The sequence below is a fragment of the Pyrgilauda ruficollis genome, unplaced genomic scaffold (assembly GCF_017590135.1).
Source record: "Pyrgilauda ruficollis isolate IOZ18807 unplaced genomic scaffold, ASM1759013v1 scaffold26, whole genome shotgun sequence".
Lineage (NCBI taxonomy): Eukaryota > Metazoa > Chordata > Aves > Passeriformes > Passeridae > Pyrgilauda > Pyrgilauda ruficollis.
The window spans coordinates 8,488,288-8,507,624 of NW_024523933.1; the positions used below are offsets into that span (position 1 = coordinate 8,488,288).

General features: G+C 32.4%; 1 long non-coding RNA gene across 1 annotated transcript in view; it reads left to right on the plus strand.

The window, feature by feature from the left end:
* LOC121355652 overlaps positions 1-19,337 on the plus strand; it is an 88,360-nt gene that overhangs the window by 46,561 nt on the left and 22,462 nt on the right. The window contains exon 2 of the long non-coding RNA XR_005955451.1: positions 2,667-2,731. This is a non-coding gene — a long non-coding RNA (uncharacterized LOC121355652). The remainder of the gene's footprint in view (positions 1-2,666; positions 2,732-19,337) is intronic.

Genomic DNA, 19,337 nt, shown 5'->3' on the forward strand with positions numbered 1-19,337 from the left:
TTTAGGAGAAGTTTAGTCTCATGGAGTCTGCTTCTGCATTACTCCTTATGTTCCTCAGATTGTACTAAAATGTCTCATAATCTTGGTTAACAAGGGACCATATAAAACTTGTCAACTTGTTTATGGTAAAAGGTGCACTTTCAGAGGAATAAGGTGACAGCAAAAAAGTCTACACACAAAGCTTTGAGACACATAAATTTGACCTTTGTCTCAGTAATATTCTTGAAGTGAATATATAGTAAGGTCCCTTGAATAGCATTATGTTTTAAATTGATACATTAAAGCAGTTACAATGAAAAAACAATTTCCACGTTTCTTGACTGTTGTGATTTTAAAATCTCAGTCTTGTGTTTGAATAAAGTAGACTTCTGCTGTGTCCTTGAAATATGAATTTCCTAATGAAACCATGAAAAAGGATATGCCGCTATTGTAGTTTTGCTCCTGCTGAGAAAAATAATTTTTACCTCGGCTAAACATGATTGTTTTGTTTTTTTTTTTCATGTAAAAATGCTTATTATAGTATGTTAATATTCATAAGAGTTCTTTTAGCATAATTATAAATTATCTTATAGTCGGTTTAATTTATCCAATAATTACAAGCCTGCTTCCCAATAAAAAATTTGCTCTAAATAATTGTTTTTAAAATGTGGGAACTATCAAATGGAACATAAAATATATAGCAAAATATATCAATGGTTCTTTGGATAAAATATGACTACATGATTAATGTATCAAAAGTGCATAGCATAGACCTTAAAGTAAATGTTGTATCTGCTATACGTAAATGAACTAGGGAAACATAATTGTATTTTCATATCTTATTTTTCAGAATTTAAAGGACTTAAATCCAAACATATGTCAACATACAGACACACATACACACACACACAATCATATATATGATTTTGCCTGAACACAATTAAATGAATTTTTTTTCATTCATATTTCCCCTTATTATCTTAGGACAAGTAAATGAACAACCAAATCTTTCTTTTGCTGGTTCTAGAAGTTACACAGATGTTATCCAGAGAGGTTTATAGGGGAGTTCCTCTCTAGCAAGACATTCCATTGCTAAAACCTTTACTTAGGCTTCTACATCTCTTCCAGTAATTCCCTTTTGTTTGCTCTCTTTTAGCCTTATGTCTTTCAGTCTGCACTTACAATGTACCGTTACTTTTGAAGAATCATATGTGAACTGAGGTGAAGTTTCTCTTAACACAAATGTTGGCATTTTCAGTTTAAAATTATTTGATTTAAAATGAGGAACAATTTCGGCTTCACCCTAACAGTTAAATAGTCAGCGCTTGTATAAGTTTATGTGTCTGTTTGTGAGTCTAGGTATACTTATATATGGGATCAGAAAATGGGATGTAAAGAACCTTGCTCAATTTAAAAAGCTCTGGAAAACCTCATATTGTCCTCCTCTTCAGGGATTCTTGGAAAATTTCTCTTTAGTGTAATTAATTTAAGATTATTAAACTGTGCCATTCCATTATTATTACTTTAAAGTTTGTTTACTTTATGCCATAAAGTTTATTTACTTTCACTGTATGCTTAGGACATTCTTCAGCACATAAACTCTGTAAGGCAATGAAGAGTATTGAGCAGGTGTCAATTTTCATCCTCTGACCAGCCTCTGACTAGTGGGTTGTCCTTAAAAACATACTCCAGGGAAAGGGAATTTGAATTAATGCTTTGCAAGAAATTGATGGTTGGCATATATTCTGTATGGATTCTCACCATTTTAGAAGACCAAACATAGAGCTCCTGATGGCACATAGGAATTTACTTTGCTTCATCTGCAGAATTTGCTATGATTTGTTTAGTTAGTGTATTTTCCTATTTTTTAAAATTTTATGTGTATATTTAAAAGTTCTAAATATATATTTTTGCATCAAATAACTTACAGTAATGCTCTCATTTTTAATATTACATTTATTCTCAAAAATTTTGACTGTTTTAATTTTTTGTTATTGATTAAACCTAATATAATAAACCAAATATTTCCAAATTTTCTAAAAGATATCTTGAATGTTACTTTTATGCTATATTTTAATGTTGCTGCCTTGTCAGGAATCTCTAGGATACTGCAGCCAGTTATGAAAATGAACTAATGAAAATTTTAATTTTATGTAAGTACAAAAAAACCTTTTTCAATAAATGTTACAATAAAAAAAAAGAATCAATGGAATTCACTGTTTTAGGTACAAAACAAATATGTCATTTATCAGTCTATTTTAAAGTAAATTAAAAAGAGAAAAAATATATGAGATATGTATATATGTAGTCTCGCCACAGAAAAATATATATACTTGTTTCAATGGAGTAATTTTTAAAGTTGAAATAATGTTATAGCTGCTGTATCTCTTATGAAATTTTTAGGCTTCTTGAGATTTTAGTGTTTCAGGAAGTTCAGATGATTTCTTATATAGACATATATAGATGACATATGGATACTCTCACACAGTTCATCAGATGTATATACAACTGTCATAAATAACATCTGTGGACTGTAAAGCTGTTAAGGTCTTTGAAGAGAGCAACATTTTCATGTCACCAATATAACTACAGGGACTAGAGGAAATTGGTTATTTGCTCTCATCTCCCCTTTAACCAAGTAACCTGTTATATAGGATTTATATAGGATTTTCTCTTTTCTTTTATAGAATATACGGAGAGAATTCTTACCATTTGGTACTATGACTCTACCGCTCAAAAGTAGCCAGAAAAGGTGAGACAGCTCAATTTCTGTTCAAATACTTTGACTGGCAAGATAAGATATCTGACTGCTGCTAATAGTAGCGTATAAAATACTCTTGCTTAAACCTATCTTCTACAGTCCTCTCAGTGATAATGGGGTCCTGTAGATGGGCCTCCTGAGACTTTTAACTATCTGAATTCACAAGAGTTAATATAATTAATTTCTGAAGTCTTTAATAATAAGAATACCCACTGAGAATTTTTAATAAGTAGACCCATTTTATGCTCTGGTGTATTTTAATTCATATTAGGCTTTTTTTTTTTTTTAATTTAAAACAAGAAATCAGCAGTGCTAGCAAAGGAATGTCTATCTTATATTCAAGTATACTTTTCTATGTCTCCTAACACTCTTGTGAAAAAAAAAAATAGTACTAGAAGAGATCAGAACAAAATTTCTCTCAAAATTCAGCTAGTTGTTAGGTAGCAGATTATAGTGATATACACTATATGGTCCCAAATCCTGAATTCACTGTTATAGAGGAATACTATAAGGTCTTTACCAGAAGGACATTTTAGAAAATAGCAGAATAACTCAGTAAAGAGTTAGAGATGTTTACAGTTGGAAGGCTTGCTGAAAATAATGCCTCTTTTTGTAAAAGCATTCCCTTGGGAACTTTCCTCACTGCTGTTTAACCATAAAATTAACATCTCATCACATAATTTGGAAGTGTTATAGCACAGAAGCTTTATGCCATCTCCCATTTCCAGATGTAATATGGCTGTGAACAGTTATTACTGAAAGACATATAATGATGTCCTGAAACACATTTAATGAAAGTCCAAGCAGAGTAGTTGGCAAATGTAGTTGATTATATGGCACTAGATGTGAAATATGCATTAGCTTAATTATGTATACTAAGCTTTAATAGATTCAATTTGAGGTTATCTATAGTCTACTTTACGTAGAAAATCAAATCAGAATGCAGTGTTGAACTCAATAATGCACGACATTTCATTTTCACTAACAAACATAATGCAGTTTCAATAATCTTTAAGGATTTTGAGATTATTTATAAAAGAAACACAAAAGATGCTATCCAAAATGCGCATGCATAGGCAGATCATGAGGCTGTTCTGGAACTCAGAAACTCAGGAAGACAGAGAAAAGTTGATTAACATCTTGGGGCATATTTTTGAAGTACTATAAAAATAATCAGTACTTTCTCAGTACTGCTGAGAAATAGAAAGAAAAGCAAACAGGTTTGTCAGGGATATCACATAATGTTTCATTTTACAAACCAGCATCTTCAGCCTCATGTCAGCAATAAACTGAGCTGATAAACATGGAAGTAATCTCTAGATCAAGAACATATAGAAACCTATATTTTTCTCATTGGTGAGTGGGAAAATCAGAAACAACTATTTCATTTTATCTTTAGGACTAGAACAGGGGGCAGTGAATGAAATTGAGGACGGCATGCTCAAGGAAAAATAAATAGCAATTTTTTGCTCATTCTTTTTCTTATGCTGTCATGTCTGTCTCATAAATTAAACAGTGGTACATATGTGTTTCTCATACTCTGTACACTTAATATGTACATAATTCCTCATTAATCTCAGGAAAATAATCTGAAATAATCATTGTTGTGTTATAGACACTGCATTTACATAGCTTTTTTTTTTTTTTCGAAGAACCTTAATGTCACTAATAATCTGCTTTATGCAGATAAATAGAAATGGGGAAAATTATCCCCAGTGCCTTTGGAGCAAAGAATTTGAAAAGCCAGGCATAATTTACATTGTCACCCATTGTACTTTTCAGCACTGAAACATAAAATGTCTTTCAAAAACACAGAAAAATTAAGAGTAGAATTAAATTACAGATATAAACCCCCAGATTCCTTCACATGAATTCAGAAATTTAAATGATTTATCAATTAGACAATGATTGATGAAGATTCCCATTGAACTCAACGGAAAGAGATAAACACTCCCAACATCATCTTATAATGTTATATGTGTCCCTACTTTGACTTTATTAATAGCTGAAGCAAAGCAGAAAAGTACAGTTAAGTTTTCAAAACTAATTTGAATGAACCCAGACTTTAGCCTTTTTTATAAAAACTGGCCTATTCTCTTCCAGTAAGCATGATTACTGACACATTTTCCCAGTTCAGTGGTATGAAGCAAAGCATAGTATGGCTTTTAAAATTTTTTTTTCATCACTGATGATTGTTACACCAGACTTCTGAATTTCTATATACCCATATATCAAACTTCCCAGATAAGGGAAACATTATTCCAATGTGTAATTTAATTCCCAATGTGCAGAATTTTTGCCATTAGCACAGGCAATTATGTAAAAATGTTTCTGTCAGTCATCTGGAATGTTATCTTAAGAGTATGGAACTGAGGCAGCTATAAATTACGAGTAAATCTGATCACGGAATAGAATGTCACTTATTTCACTTTTTGAACTACTTGGAACATTACTTACTATTTTATTTTTTTTTTAATTTTTTAGATGAAGGTTGTGTGAAAAAAAGGTGTGATGTGGAGCTAAGCTTACATGTGAGCCTTGTAAGGCTGTAAGCAACAGTAAAAAAAAATCACCATCTCAAGCTGTAAGAGAAGACAAGTTCAGTAGACTAAACAGACTGCAAAAAAAGTACTCCATATTTGTTTATAGAAATCAGATAGAGAAGCCTTACTTGAAAGTTTTGACAAATTTGTAATCATTTCACACTTTCAATCCAAAATATAGAGCAAGTACAATAATAGTTTATACCCACTATTTGAATAGTGATATTTAAATAGTGGTAAAAATAAATGCTTGTATTTCCTTCTATGTTGCTATTTGACTTGTAAATTGGCCCTTTGTTTTAAATAAAATCCAGAGGAGAAAATTTATTTAAATATATTTTAGTCTTTTTCTTCTGTTAAGGGATTTTTTTCCCTGAGATTTTCTGAAAAGAATAGTTTCACTGTACCAAGGGTACCAAGGGACTATGTTATCAGCCTGGCAAAATAACACACATGCACAGAACTTAAGGACTTCAGTTCTTTCTTTTTTGATCTTTTTTTTTTTTCTCATTTTCTAGTGGCTTTGTATTAATGGCAGACTTCTCTGGCATTTCAAATCTTCAAGTGCAGAATCTTGGTGGAAGAACATGCTATGCCAGTTTAAGTCTTCTTTTTTGCCCTGCTTTTGTCAGAAATATATTTCGGCTTATTTCAGCTGTGCTTTTAGAAGTATAATATCTTACAATAGGAAGTGGAAAATTTTATAAAAGATGGGTATTTCTGGATGTCATTCCTAATATGCCTCCCTCTGAGTCTGACAGAGGTCACTTTTCAATAGAAGTCAAGTATGTCAGCTTTTAAAAGAAAATGCACAGAGGAGATAATCTTAACAAAATAGTTACATTCTAAGGTTCAGTGAATATCAACTGGTGTCTTATATAGTTGCTTTACCAGAATATAGTAGGCATATAAAAAGAAGATGTAAATTAAATGTAGGTAAAATTTGCACACTTTGTGATATATTGTAATGGTCCTTACATTTGAGTTGGACTCTGAGGAAAACAGTGCATGAGATTCTAGAAAATTACTGTTCTTTAAAATGAATTCAAGGAACTGAAATGAAGAGAAAAAGTACTTCATTATGAAAAGATGATTCTCAAATATATACGAAGTGAGATGATCCTACAGTTTTCAATTTGGGGAAACTAGCACTCTATATAAAAATATACTTCACTGAAGCAAAGTTACTACATATTAAATCATTCTGTTTCTTTAAAATAGTCCCTTCATAAAGTCAGTTACTTCCAAGTAGTTGTTAAATTACTGCCTATTTAACCCTAGGGATTATTTCAAGTCCTGCTAGGTATTGTTCATATAAATTACTGAGAAGTGACATTATCAATAATCAGTTTTCTAGGCTCTTTTCCTCTCTTTTACAGTTTTTAACATTTTTGGGGGGTTTTTTTGGGGTTTTTTTTTGTGTTTTATTTTTTTTTTCTTTATCTTGGAATAATGTCTTTTTTTACAGAATTATGACTTTATAGTAGTATTCTCTATTGAGAAAATTATATTCGTGGAAATATTTGAGATGAATACTGGTGGGACTTTACATATAAAGAACTTACCACAGAGTCTTCAGTGAGGGCAGAAAAGTTGTATATATTATCTCTAGTTGCTGGATATCACAATTTCCAAGTCTTCTTCCCTGGTATTCCTTTATAATTTGGATCACAGCATCTTGTCTGTGAGTATATGGATCTCTCTTGATAAGGAGTATCAGCATTGTCAAAAAAAATTTTTCAGTATGTAACAGCTGTCACAAAATCATTTTCAGTTCTTGGAAGTATTTTGATGTCAATTGCAAGTATAAATGCAAGTAGTTCTGAAAATGTTATACACAGTGCTGCAAGTTTAAAATGGCAGAATCCTTTTCCAGGGAAGAATTTGTTTGGTGGGCATTTCACTCTGTCAGCTGTCTCTGTTAGCATATTATTGTTTTCCCTGCTTTATTTATGAATTCATTAGTTCATTAGAAATGCCATCTTCAGGCAGTTGTCTCATAATTTTAAATTGTGTCCAGATCATCTTAGATAAACTGTTCTCTCTTCATGTAAAAGGAACACAGGAAACTTAGTTTGAGTACAATAACAATTTTTCAACAATGACAGAAATCAAAGCATAGTGAATAAATAAATTAACAAATAAGCATGCAAACCCCAAAGTGTAAATAACCAGCAAAATCATCATTCTCTAAGTTTTTTCTAGGGAAAGGTTCTAAGAAAAAGCAGCTCACATCAAGATTACCTGTAACCTATATGAGTGACCAAAGCAATCATGCTTGTAGTTGTAGCTATATCACAGTGACTTCTCTCTTCTTTTCAAGAGACGCGTGCTTCTTTTTTCTTTTTTATTTTCTTATTTTTTTTAAATAATGTACAACGAGGTTCATTTAAAAGAATACAGAAGAAAGGAAAGGGAAACATGGAAATACTGCAGATACAGACAATTTTAGTATTGGAACAGGAGGCTGCTGTAGGCTGCTTTAGGTTGCAGTGATCTTATAATAAAGCATAATTAAATAGTAGTATTAGTGGTGTTGGTGGTGGCCTATTTGAATTGGAAAAAAAAGCAAAAAAAACCCAAACAATTCTTTCTACTTGGGCTCTGGAGCAGATGGTTGTGTTTAGTCTGGATAAGAGATTTTAAGGTGATCTCATGTTTTTTATATCTTCTCTTGGTTACCTTAAGAACCCCCAAAATGATGTGCAATACTTCTAGTTTGAACGGATTTTTTTCATTAAAAGGAAAAATGGGAACATGAAAATAGCTGAACTTAATAAATTAATTGTGGAATCATTTTGTACAGAGGGATTATACTGTGTGCTTAAAATTGAAATAATAATTTTTCTGCTTTTTTGTGATACAGAAGGTAGATTTATCTCTTGTTTAGAATCTGTGTTGTCTACACCATTGATCATTGTCTTTACTGTCTTGTTTTTTTAGGAAATAAGGAAAGAACAGAATTATATAAATATGCATATTGTGAATTAGTTTCTTATGCTTATATTGGAATTAAAATATATTTTACTACTTACATGAAATTCTATTCTGCTCAGAAACATTCTACACAGGAAGACAAACTCATGCACACTCCAAGAATCTGGCTTAGTTACAGGTAGAGGGAGGGGAAGAGATGAAAGGAAAAGATCACAGATATGGAATACGTTGTCTCTAAAGTTAAAATTTAGATTTTTTTTCAGAATTAAATAGATAAATCGGATATTTAAAAAAATAAGTATTTTATCTCTGCCTCAGTAAAGCCATACTAAGAGTACATTAAATTGAAAACTGAGATTGCTAGGGTGATTCATGTCCTTAATAACTAAATTGAAGATCCCCAGCAGAATTCTTTTATGTTTAAAAAAGAAGCATGCTTTTATGTGTGAATGTGACATATTTTTAATGTACTTTCAGGTATTTTTTTTAATACTAACAAATATGTAATGTTTAACACTACTTGTATTCTAATACCTTTTCTTGTATTTCATCTCTTCACCTCATATCTAATCATCTTGGACAAAACCCCTATATTAGCTCACAGAAGTTCCAATCAAAATCTTTAATTACTAGTATTTTTGTTCAGATCAATTTTATTCTAACAAAATTTGGAATCCCTTATGTGAGTGTGAAAGTGAAAAACAAAAGGAGCACGCAGTATAACAGTTAAAGGCCCGGTTATATCTGAAGTACCCTGCTGTGTCTGCGATATTCAATGAAGGTCTAACAGGTATGAAACAAAACCTATGAGAGTCTGGTGAGCCCTTGGGGAGGCAGCTGAACAACAGATGGGAGACTTAGGCATCTAACAGCATTGAATCAAGTCAGTTCAGTTATGCTCTAAATAAACACTTGGTACATGTAGAAAATGTGTCAGTAGCTTCACTGTAGTAGCCCTGAAAATTTTAAGAAAAATTCGAGGTTTTTTTAAGTACAAAATGCTTTCGGTTCCTGCTCAGTACAGCTGAAGTAAATTAAGATCTTATCTCTATATGCATATATGTAATACATATATGTAACTTCAGTATATTCAGTATATCATTCATATATGTGATCCCTGTACTTATGAACTTATGTAAAATAAATGAATAGGGAGCTGCTCTGTTGCCAGGATAAACCACCTATATTAATATGCTGAATGACTACCTAAGAATTAAATATAACCAGAAAAATATTAAATTGGTTCTTGACGTAATTGTGAGACTCAATACAGTTTTTCTTGTATCAACCAGGTCTTTATTATATTTTGGAAAATAAAAACATTCTAGGAACTCAAAGTGCAAATGGAAGAAGTTTGCTGTACTTCCTTTAAAGCGTTACAAAAAAGTGTTGCCAGAAAAGATGTCAGTGGAACTGTGAAGACTTTCAAATAAGTTTTGAAAAGAGTCTGTATTATGAGACAAATTCCTACTACAAGAGTAGTTTGCATGGTAAATCTGGTGGAATGGACATATTGTTGAGTAATTGTAGTAAATCGTGTGTGTAATAAATCATCAATTGTAGTAAATCATGTTGTATTGTAGTAAATCATCAGGTCTAGGTAGTAGCCGTGTACTGAAAGTATGAAGGTAATGCCAGTCAAAGCAAAGCATACTGAAGTAGATATGTGACTTCTTATGCAAGTTATAGGCCTTTGCATATTGTATTATTATTCACATGATTTTTTAAATTTTTTTAGAGTTACTTCACATTTCACTTGCAGCTGTCATAAAACATAAAGCATTAGCATCCTCCTTAACTGTGTAATAGGAGCTGTCAGAGACAGCACCCTTCAGCAACCCTTCATTTTACATGGGCAGTTTTAAACAAAATAAAAAGCATAAATCATAGTAGAATTTTCATCCCAGTTCCCTCCATCCTTAGAATTTTTACTGTGAATATTCTTGATCTCTACCCCTATCGTCAGCTGCTATTCTCTAATCAGTGCTTTTAAGCAGTCTTTCTGCTTCTAGAAGGATACGAAGAGATGAACATAAACCACGTAATCAACCAAAAATCTTAGTAGAATAACATTAGTAAAGTGATATGACTTACTTTTTCTTTTTGTAAGAATTTTCATGGGACTGTAATTCTTTCCTTTCAAGGCAGCAAAGAATTAAGATAGATTCTGGATCATTAAATGCAGCTGTACCATATATATCCAAGGAATGGACACACAGTTTAAGATTTTGGACCCAAGGGACAGCAAAACATACTTTAACTATCATTTATCATTCATCAGGTCCCTTTTGCTCATTAATCAGGATTTACTGCCTACTCAGAAAATGGAACTATGCGTATACAGCTGTTACAAGATACCTTCAGGTTCCATGGCTTTCCTCTTGAAATAATTAAATAGTTTGTTCCTGAGGATCATGACAGATAACTTTTTTTTTCTGCATTGTCATGCATTTTTATTCTGTTAAACTGATAAAATATTATTTTAGTCAGTGTTAAAGATAGCATGACAAAAAAAATTCTACATTTTTACAGATAAAGAACCAGAAATAAAATAGCAATGTTTGAACAAAGCTCCAGTAAACCAAGAATGGTGTTTCAACACCTAATTCTTTTTTCAGTCAAAGTCCTTGCAGGAATTCCATTAGGCATTTTTCTTTCCTGAAATTGCTTGAGTAAGTTACTTCTATTTTAAAGCCGTAAGAAATATGCTGATTTTTAACACTTTTGCTGCTTAGCACTAAGTGGTTTTGATTTTTAAAAGTGAAATTTGGCAAGTGAGTCATACATATGTCCTGACTGCTTGCAAATTGACTTTGAAAAAAGGATGTTATGTCTTCACAGAAAGTAAGAACCTTCTGAGAATGTTTTGAGGATTTTTTTTCAGAAATATCTGAATTACCTCTATTTTGGTTAGGAAAAATGCCAATTAGTGTCCCTCTGCACACCAACTGATAATTTCAATAAGGTAATGAAGACCTTCTGACGCCAGATAAGTTGTTCATTCTTTTAGAAATGCTGTAATTTTTGGTGTTTAGTTAAATCTACAGATAGATTTAAATATAAAACTGAAGAATTCTTCCTAAATGATGTGCAACTGAAAAAAGTACACTCTTTAGATATCATTACGTGCCAGAAGAGTCTGCATTTGTAAAGTTTGCTTATATTCAAAATGTGTAATATATACTTAAATAGTTTTACATCCCCATTTTATGGTAACCTGATTCCAATATTAATTTTACATTAAAGATTACACATAGTTCCCAGGGAAGTCTTTTGAAAAAGAAATATTTTGCTCATGAGAAGAACAGAACAGAGAGTATTGAAGGTAACTTGGTAGGCCACCTCATAGAATCACTGGAATCCTGCCTGCAATGTTCATAGCTTCTCATCAGTATGTGGTCTGACAAGTTGTGGAGACACTGCTTTCTTGGTGTAAATGGGGAGGTGAATATATAAATTTTCCACAGAGCATTCAACTATTTGCAGTTTTGATTTAGAAAAGCAACAAAATTAAAGAGAGGAAAATTTATTAGGGAGAAGTCCAATGTCAAACTCCTTCACGAAAAAAATTACTATGACTATTTGCCAATATATTCTCATGTAAAACCAACTATTCATTTAACTTTCTCAGTATCTCTATAAAACTACTCAGAACATCTCTTCTCCTTACAGGGTCTGTTAGGCATAGGAAGTTATCAATATTCTTAAACCTTTCAAATAGCATGGATATCACGATGGGCACCACACATAAATCCAGTGAGAACGAGTATTTGTCTGATCAGAACAGAGGTAGAACAATAAAGGCTAAACAAAGGAAACAAAACATAAATACTGAAAAGCTGCTTATGAGGGAAATCCAACATCTTTTGTATTGGCTAAGAAAATGGTCCAATAGGGAAAAATACTGACAATTAATAGGCTAATTCATAATGAGCCTATACAGATGGTCACACAAACACCTAAAATGAGGGGGTGTGATCCCAGGTGGGCTCTATTGCAATGAAACAATAAGGAACTAGCTTCTCCAAATAGCTTTATTGAAATTGAAACCTTGACAATAGATCATAAAATCTCAAATTTCTCTAGATATTCTGAGGCTAAGAACTACACATGTTTTGCAACTGATTCATAGGAAAAGCAAAATTTTTACCTTCAATTGAAACAAGGCACCTTGCTAACACATTCAGAGAGTCTATTGAAAAATACCAAGACAATGAATCATTTTTTTCATTTAAGTGTTCATTCAAGACTCAGTGTTTGTTTGAGCTCACAGCATACACAATAAAAAGTATGCAATTTAGAATTCTAGAAGTTTGTCTTTGTATACACTAATCAGAGTCTGGATAACCAGATGGTTTGGTGATCAACAGTCAACAAAAATCCCATGCCAAAGCCTCCAAAACCTCACTAGATAGGAGATAAAACCTTTTATTCAGCCTAATACATTTCTTAATAACTTTTTCTTACCAGCACCAGTAAGAGACACCATTTTTAACATGTTATTAAAAGTTTTTGATGATGGACATAATACTGCTGCAGTTTCCAGAGGACATGAAAAAAATGCTGCAGTAGTATTCTTTTCCTTTGGTATTACATGACTTGAAATATCTTATTTCACTTGATGAATATCATGACTCAGAAAAAACCTGTTTTCCTTCTCCGTAAGAAGATATGTTTTAAGAGGTTTAACTCAAAACATAGATGTTTACCATACAGAATCCTAAAGATACAAATAATACAAGGGGATGTATGATTTTCATGCTCTGTGGAATAAGCATCTTGCTGAAATGAAAAATTCGAACACTTCTGAGAATCATTTTTTATAAACAATTCCTTTTTGTGTTAAATGACAATGCCTTAATGTTTCATATCTGCTAAGAAGTTAATACATTCTGAGGGGAAAAAAACCCACAACTCCAAAAATCCACCGAAAATAGTGTCACTTGCTATATAAAAGACAGGTATTTTAAAGGATACATTTATTGCCTCTAAGGTAAATGCAAAACCTTTTTAGCACCTTTGGTTCTTCTGCATCCCTTAGACACACAAGCTCAATGACAATCTCAGCCTTCAGATTTTGTACATGATTTTTTTTCTCTTTGAAACAAGATAAATCAGTTATTAAAAAGGTGAAGACCTGTAAAAGCAAACCACCTTGTTTCCTTCTGTAGGGACTGTTTCATAAGCATAGAGACTGAATAACATCTTTTCAAAACAGAACTGTGTGACACAAATATTTTAAGGAACACATATTATTTACGCACAATTCTTCCCTTGTTGCCTTAAAATGGCCACTTGTACCACTTTTCATATCACTTAAAAGGATGCGAAAAGCAACACTGTGAACATACTTCACAGATTAATTTACCCTTATGTGCTGTGATTTATCTATTATGCCCATGGAAATAGGAAAACTGCAAACAAAGCAATGTGCATGTAGATGTTTTTTGTTTTTTGAGCCAGACAATTTCTTATTAATTACCACTCATGATGTTATTTTGCATAATTTGCATTCTGAATAATCCAGGAGTGGAAGAAGAAAATAAAAAATACTGAATGGCACTGCCAGAACACATTCCAGGAACAAAATAAAATAACAATACAACTGGATGTGCAATTTTCCTCAGATGCAACCAGGAGAGAATGTAATACTGTTCCAGTAATTCCCTTAAGTAAGCAGATTAACTTGTATTTTAGTCTTATTTCATGAAAGAACACTTTCCCAAATTCCAAAAAAGACAGTTAATTTTTCTTAATTTTTTTGTAGTTCATATAATTAGGAGTTACAGAATCTTAACACTCAATATATAGTGAAGAGAGATACTGTTATAGGGGGCACAAAAAACCCCACAACACCAAAACCAAATTTATTCCTATATGTAGAACAAATACTAAAGAGAAGGAAACAGATACTGATAATGCTGCTTAATAATCTCAGTTTCAATTATTTATATGTTGCTTTGTTGTGTTTCTTATGTTAGTAACTGCAAGTCTTACCAGTATTTTCCAAACCTTCTTAGAGAAATCAAAAAATATACTATATTATAATAAATTATTTCAAGTTAAAATCTACTGGGGTGTTTATTTGTTTATTGTGGGTTTTATCTAAAATATATTTAAAATGCACGTGAATTTAATGCAGACAGCACAGGAGCCAAAGATATGTCCATGTACAGGGTGTCTGGAGAAGAGGACATTTTTATTTACTGCACAGCTTGAGAAGAAAAAGGCAATAGAGAAGAAGTCATGGGATGCATGATTTCAGAGAAGATCCCTGATTTAAGATATTGACAACACAAATGAAGTAGCCTTGGGATCATTTCAGGAAAACATCATGCAATGATAGATTTTATACTTCTGGAGGAGTTTAGAGTTCTGGAAGTCACCCATGCATTTTGCGATGAGACCTTCTCACCTGCAAATATCCAACAGTTAGGAGCATTAGTTCTTGGTACCTCTGCAGAGTGGAAGCATCCCATCATCCATTCAGCATAATTCAGGTACATTCAGAGTTGTACAAATGTAACTGATTTTTGAATGTAAAATGTGCAAATCTTTTAAAAAACATTACTCAAGATGGTCCATAAATATACATATTTATCAAATAAAAATAGAAGTACAGCTGAAAAAGCAAATACTTGAAACTCACGCAGATTACTTCCCTTCTGTTTTCAGGTTTTATTCATTTAAAGCATAGTCATATATCAGTGACAGCATGGCTAACTTAATTTAGTCTTTGATTGTAGAATCAGCTGCATTTTGTGAACAAGATCTTAGAGATAAAACAGGCTATGGTGCTTTTCCAAAGCAAAGTGTCTGATGTCTTACATTTAGAAGAGACAGATATAAGCCCCAGTTCTCATTTGGACTGTGAGAGTTATTAAGGTTCTTCACTTGTTATTTGATCCAGCACATTCCTCCACCACTACAGAATACAATGTTCTAAAAGCAATATCCATCCCTCACATGAGCTCACACGGGACTACAGCATGCCTCAAGAAAAAAGGGATGTTTCACTGCTGTGGAAATGAAAGGGTTGCTTTCCATCTCTCTGTTGTGCTTCCAAACTGAAGAAAAGCAAATATTAAAGTGACCATTTAAACTAAGATAAGCACTGTTCAGCAGCCTCTTCACTAAAGTAAATAAGAAAACTCCACGGTTTTTTACAGTACTATATGTTGGAAGACCACTAGACATTGGCTTAGAAAATAGTAAGTGTTTGTCTTTTCTTTGCTATCATTTTGAAAACAACTCTCAAACAAGATATAAAACTTCTCTCTGGAAAAAATACCCGGTGGGCTGTGCTGCCCTCAATGTCACAAACCCCTATCTTGCTTTAAGACAACAAAAGGGCAACTTAAGCAAAACCATCTTAAAGCTTGGCAAATTTTTGCTTTCTCCCACATGAAATTTGGAAAAAAAATGATTGAACAGACATCCGTCATGCTATTCATAAAGATATGCAAATTTAATTGGAAAAGGATGCCTTCTCTCATGCTACATATAGCCCGCTGTTTGCCGACCCGGGGCTGGCCGGGGTTCACTGGGAGGCACCCAGAGAGACGGAGACACTGTTTTATTAACATACAGAAATGATTTAAGAGAAAAAAAAAGTCTTGATCGTTTTTTCACAGTATTTCTCTTGCTTTTTCTTCCAGTATTTTCTACGTGCACTTTTCATATGAAATTATCAGTAAGAGGTTTTGCCACCAATTTTCAGATAACTGATTGGTTTGTTATGGCTTGCAAATTCATTGCTTATAGAATTTAAAGTCTATAATATTTTTTCAACTGGAAGAAAATTCCTAACATGAAATCACAGTTATCTATGCTGTCATAAGTAACATTTCAAGACTAAGAAAGCTAGGCAAATAAAAGGAATTCAGGTCTGAGAGAATTTCAGCTGAAATCTCTTAAGATGGATGCTCAGATAGATTCTGCATTTTAATTCATCATGTTTCTGAAATCAGACTAAAGAACATGAAGATATAAATTATATATATGCACACAAGGTAACTTTAAGGGACAGTAGTAGAATTAACTAGAATATGTATCAGAACCAAAATAAGAGTTCTGAAGTTTTTGCTTATTTGTTTTGTTTTGTTTTGTTTTTTTCTTTATTGCTTTAAACACGATTATTGCAAAACCAAAATGGGGCAAATCAGAATGCATGCAGATATGCATCAAAGTTGGAGTTTTAACAATCTTCTATCTGCTGGGATCTGTTCTATAGAAGATAAAAATAACTACTTTCATCCCATTTTCCTAAAGAGAAAAGACTGATGTCATCATCCTGCATGCAATCTGCCTGCCGTTACCTGCAGTACCCAGTAGCAAACTTGACTAAAGCAAGGCTCTATGGTTACATTCTCCATAAAAATGAAAAAAAGAAGTTAAAAATGAGAAGAAAGAGTGCACATGAGTGCACATAAAATGACTGACCAAGTGAAAAGCTTCAGAATGAGGTCATGTGTTCTCAGAAATCAGAGAATCCAAAGAGGAAAAAGACTTCATAAATGGGGTACAAGTTCAGAAGACCTGTGCACAGTATTAAAGAACAAAACCAGCCAATGACAGAGCTGGAATTGGGTTGAAAGCTTAAGAAGAAAAGTTTTGAAAGTCAGTGTTAAGTTCTCACTCACTAGGGTGATAAAGAAATAAGTCCATGATACACTCAGAAAAGACTTTATTATTGATTAAAATAATTACTTATCATATTAAAAATGTTTAAAATATTTATCATTTTAGCACTCCTTTCCAGAAAAATATCTTCAAATTATCTTCAGTCTTCCAAAATCTGGAATTACAAAAACAAAGTATAAAATTTAATATCGGGTTTTATTTTTTTTTCACTCTGATTTTAGAATGTGATCAGTGATGGAGTTGTTCTGAAATTACTAATCAAATATTATTTGAATTACCCTTTTTCTGCCTTCTATACTTACACTCACAAGAAAAAATATTATGTGAGAGTCAATGTTTTCTTAATTCACCCTCATTCTAGCAAGGTAATGACATGTATACAGTGCAAGTTCTTATGACTTTACAAGCATGCCATTTCTTAAATACCAGCAACCTGAGCTGGAATTAAAAACTTTGTTGAGATTGTGAAACAGACTGTTATGGTTAAGAAATTTGCATACCCAAATTGTACTTGCTTTTCCTTCTGAGGCCTTCAAAGACAGCCACTTATTTTCCCTGATTCCACAAAAAAGTTAAATATTTCCCATTCTAGCTTGTTTTGGAGCTGGGCTTGGTGATGCCAAACATGCTGTTCATGCTTAGTGCAAGAGGAAAACAAGTCACAGAAAGACGCTGGGGATTGTATTGCTTAAATCAAAGGATGTTAAATTCTGCTGGGAACAGATATCACTATTCCCAAGGGAAGAGCTGCCGCTCGATATTATTAACTCATAGGTCTAGTTTTAAGATGCTGAAGAAGGCAAATTTATTATTTTATTTATTATTCTTTCTGATTTAAAAGTCCAGATCCTTCTTATAAGTTCTAATGTAACCCAAATAATTTCCCCTTGGTGACAAATAATAGGAAATGTACAAAGTAATCTCCATAGTGATATTTAGCTGTTAAAATAAGGTTATTCCTAAGACATTCTTCTCTCCAGGCAATTAAAGTTTAAAATGTCATGATTTATGTTGTTTTCCTTTGCCTCGTTTTGCCCCAATTAAAATGTGACAAGATTTTTATGTCCTATCAGTTGTCTCAAAGATTAGTTTTTTATGCCTTTTCCATTTTTCTTAAACATTTTTTCTTTATTAATGATTCATGCTCATCCTATGTGATCTTTTTGTCTATGCAAAATACCTTGACTTTGTTTCACGAGTAGGTAAAAGGGAGAAATCCCTCTATTACTCCATGCCTGATTTGATAGGAACAGGGAAAATGCTAAAAAAGGGAAAAGCAATGTCACTGGCTCATCTGCTGTACACCTGTCTAGACTGACAATATTATACTACTGCACCTCAAACTGGTTGTGCTCAGTATGTTACGCACTTATTCCCCCTTGAAAGTATCTGGTGAAATTTCAGAATCTGCAGATTGTGGTTTCCAACAATGAGTGAGACAAAGTATGTTTCTCTCACTATATACATGTATGTCCTTCTCACGATATACAAATCATAAATATGAAAAAAAATGCAAAATAAAGCAAAGCTCTAAATGCAGATATACAATTTTGTTTTATTTTAGATTTGAGAACAGTTACTTTACTTCACAGTTTACATACCTCTCAGAAAAACTGCTGACATCTTACTGCTAGTATCAAAAGGAGTAGGTTAATCAGTCTTAAGATACTTAGAAATAAAATATTACTTCAAAATTTGTGTTCTAGTTGCTTAAAAATTACTTGGAACATATTTTCATAGGATAATTTTTGTTCACTCTAAAATAGGAAACCAAGGTTAGATAAGTTACCCCTTGGAACTGCTTTTGTGTTAAGGCCTTCTGAGGTGACCATTTCAGATTTAAATACTCAGCCTTTGTTAAACTAGATTATTTGCTTCCTTAGACTACAAGGACAGAATAAAAAATGCCAGGAAATTAATTCAGGATAGTATTTAAAAATTCAGTGATAAATAATTTTACCATACATGATTTTATGCTATTTATACACTATTATATGGTATTCATACACTATTTTATGCTATTTAACTTCAGCACTGTTAGTATACACTAACAGTGCATACTAATACACTTAGTATACACTGTTTTGCGCTATTTAACTTCAGCAAAATGTATAGCAAGCACATTTATGTTTTGCTCAGTATACTCATAGTTACTGTGATCTCCTGATTTAATGAAGACAGAAGAATAAGCACAACTGATAGTGTGATTCCAGTAGCTAGGGATTTATTTTTTCATGAGTTGGAAGACAAAAAATTACAGATTACAGAATTTTATACAGAGTATTGCTTGTTAAACTGAAAAAGTCCACAAATATGACTGTGGCTCTGAAAATTATAGATATTGTTTTCTCATAGACATGTTAAATAAAAAAAAAAAATGAAAAATAGCCACCTGAAATGTAGGTAATTAGTATTTTATGGCCATTTTCTATGTCTCCATGCTATTTTAAATTTTCCCTATTGCATTAGTTGCA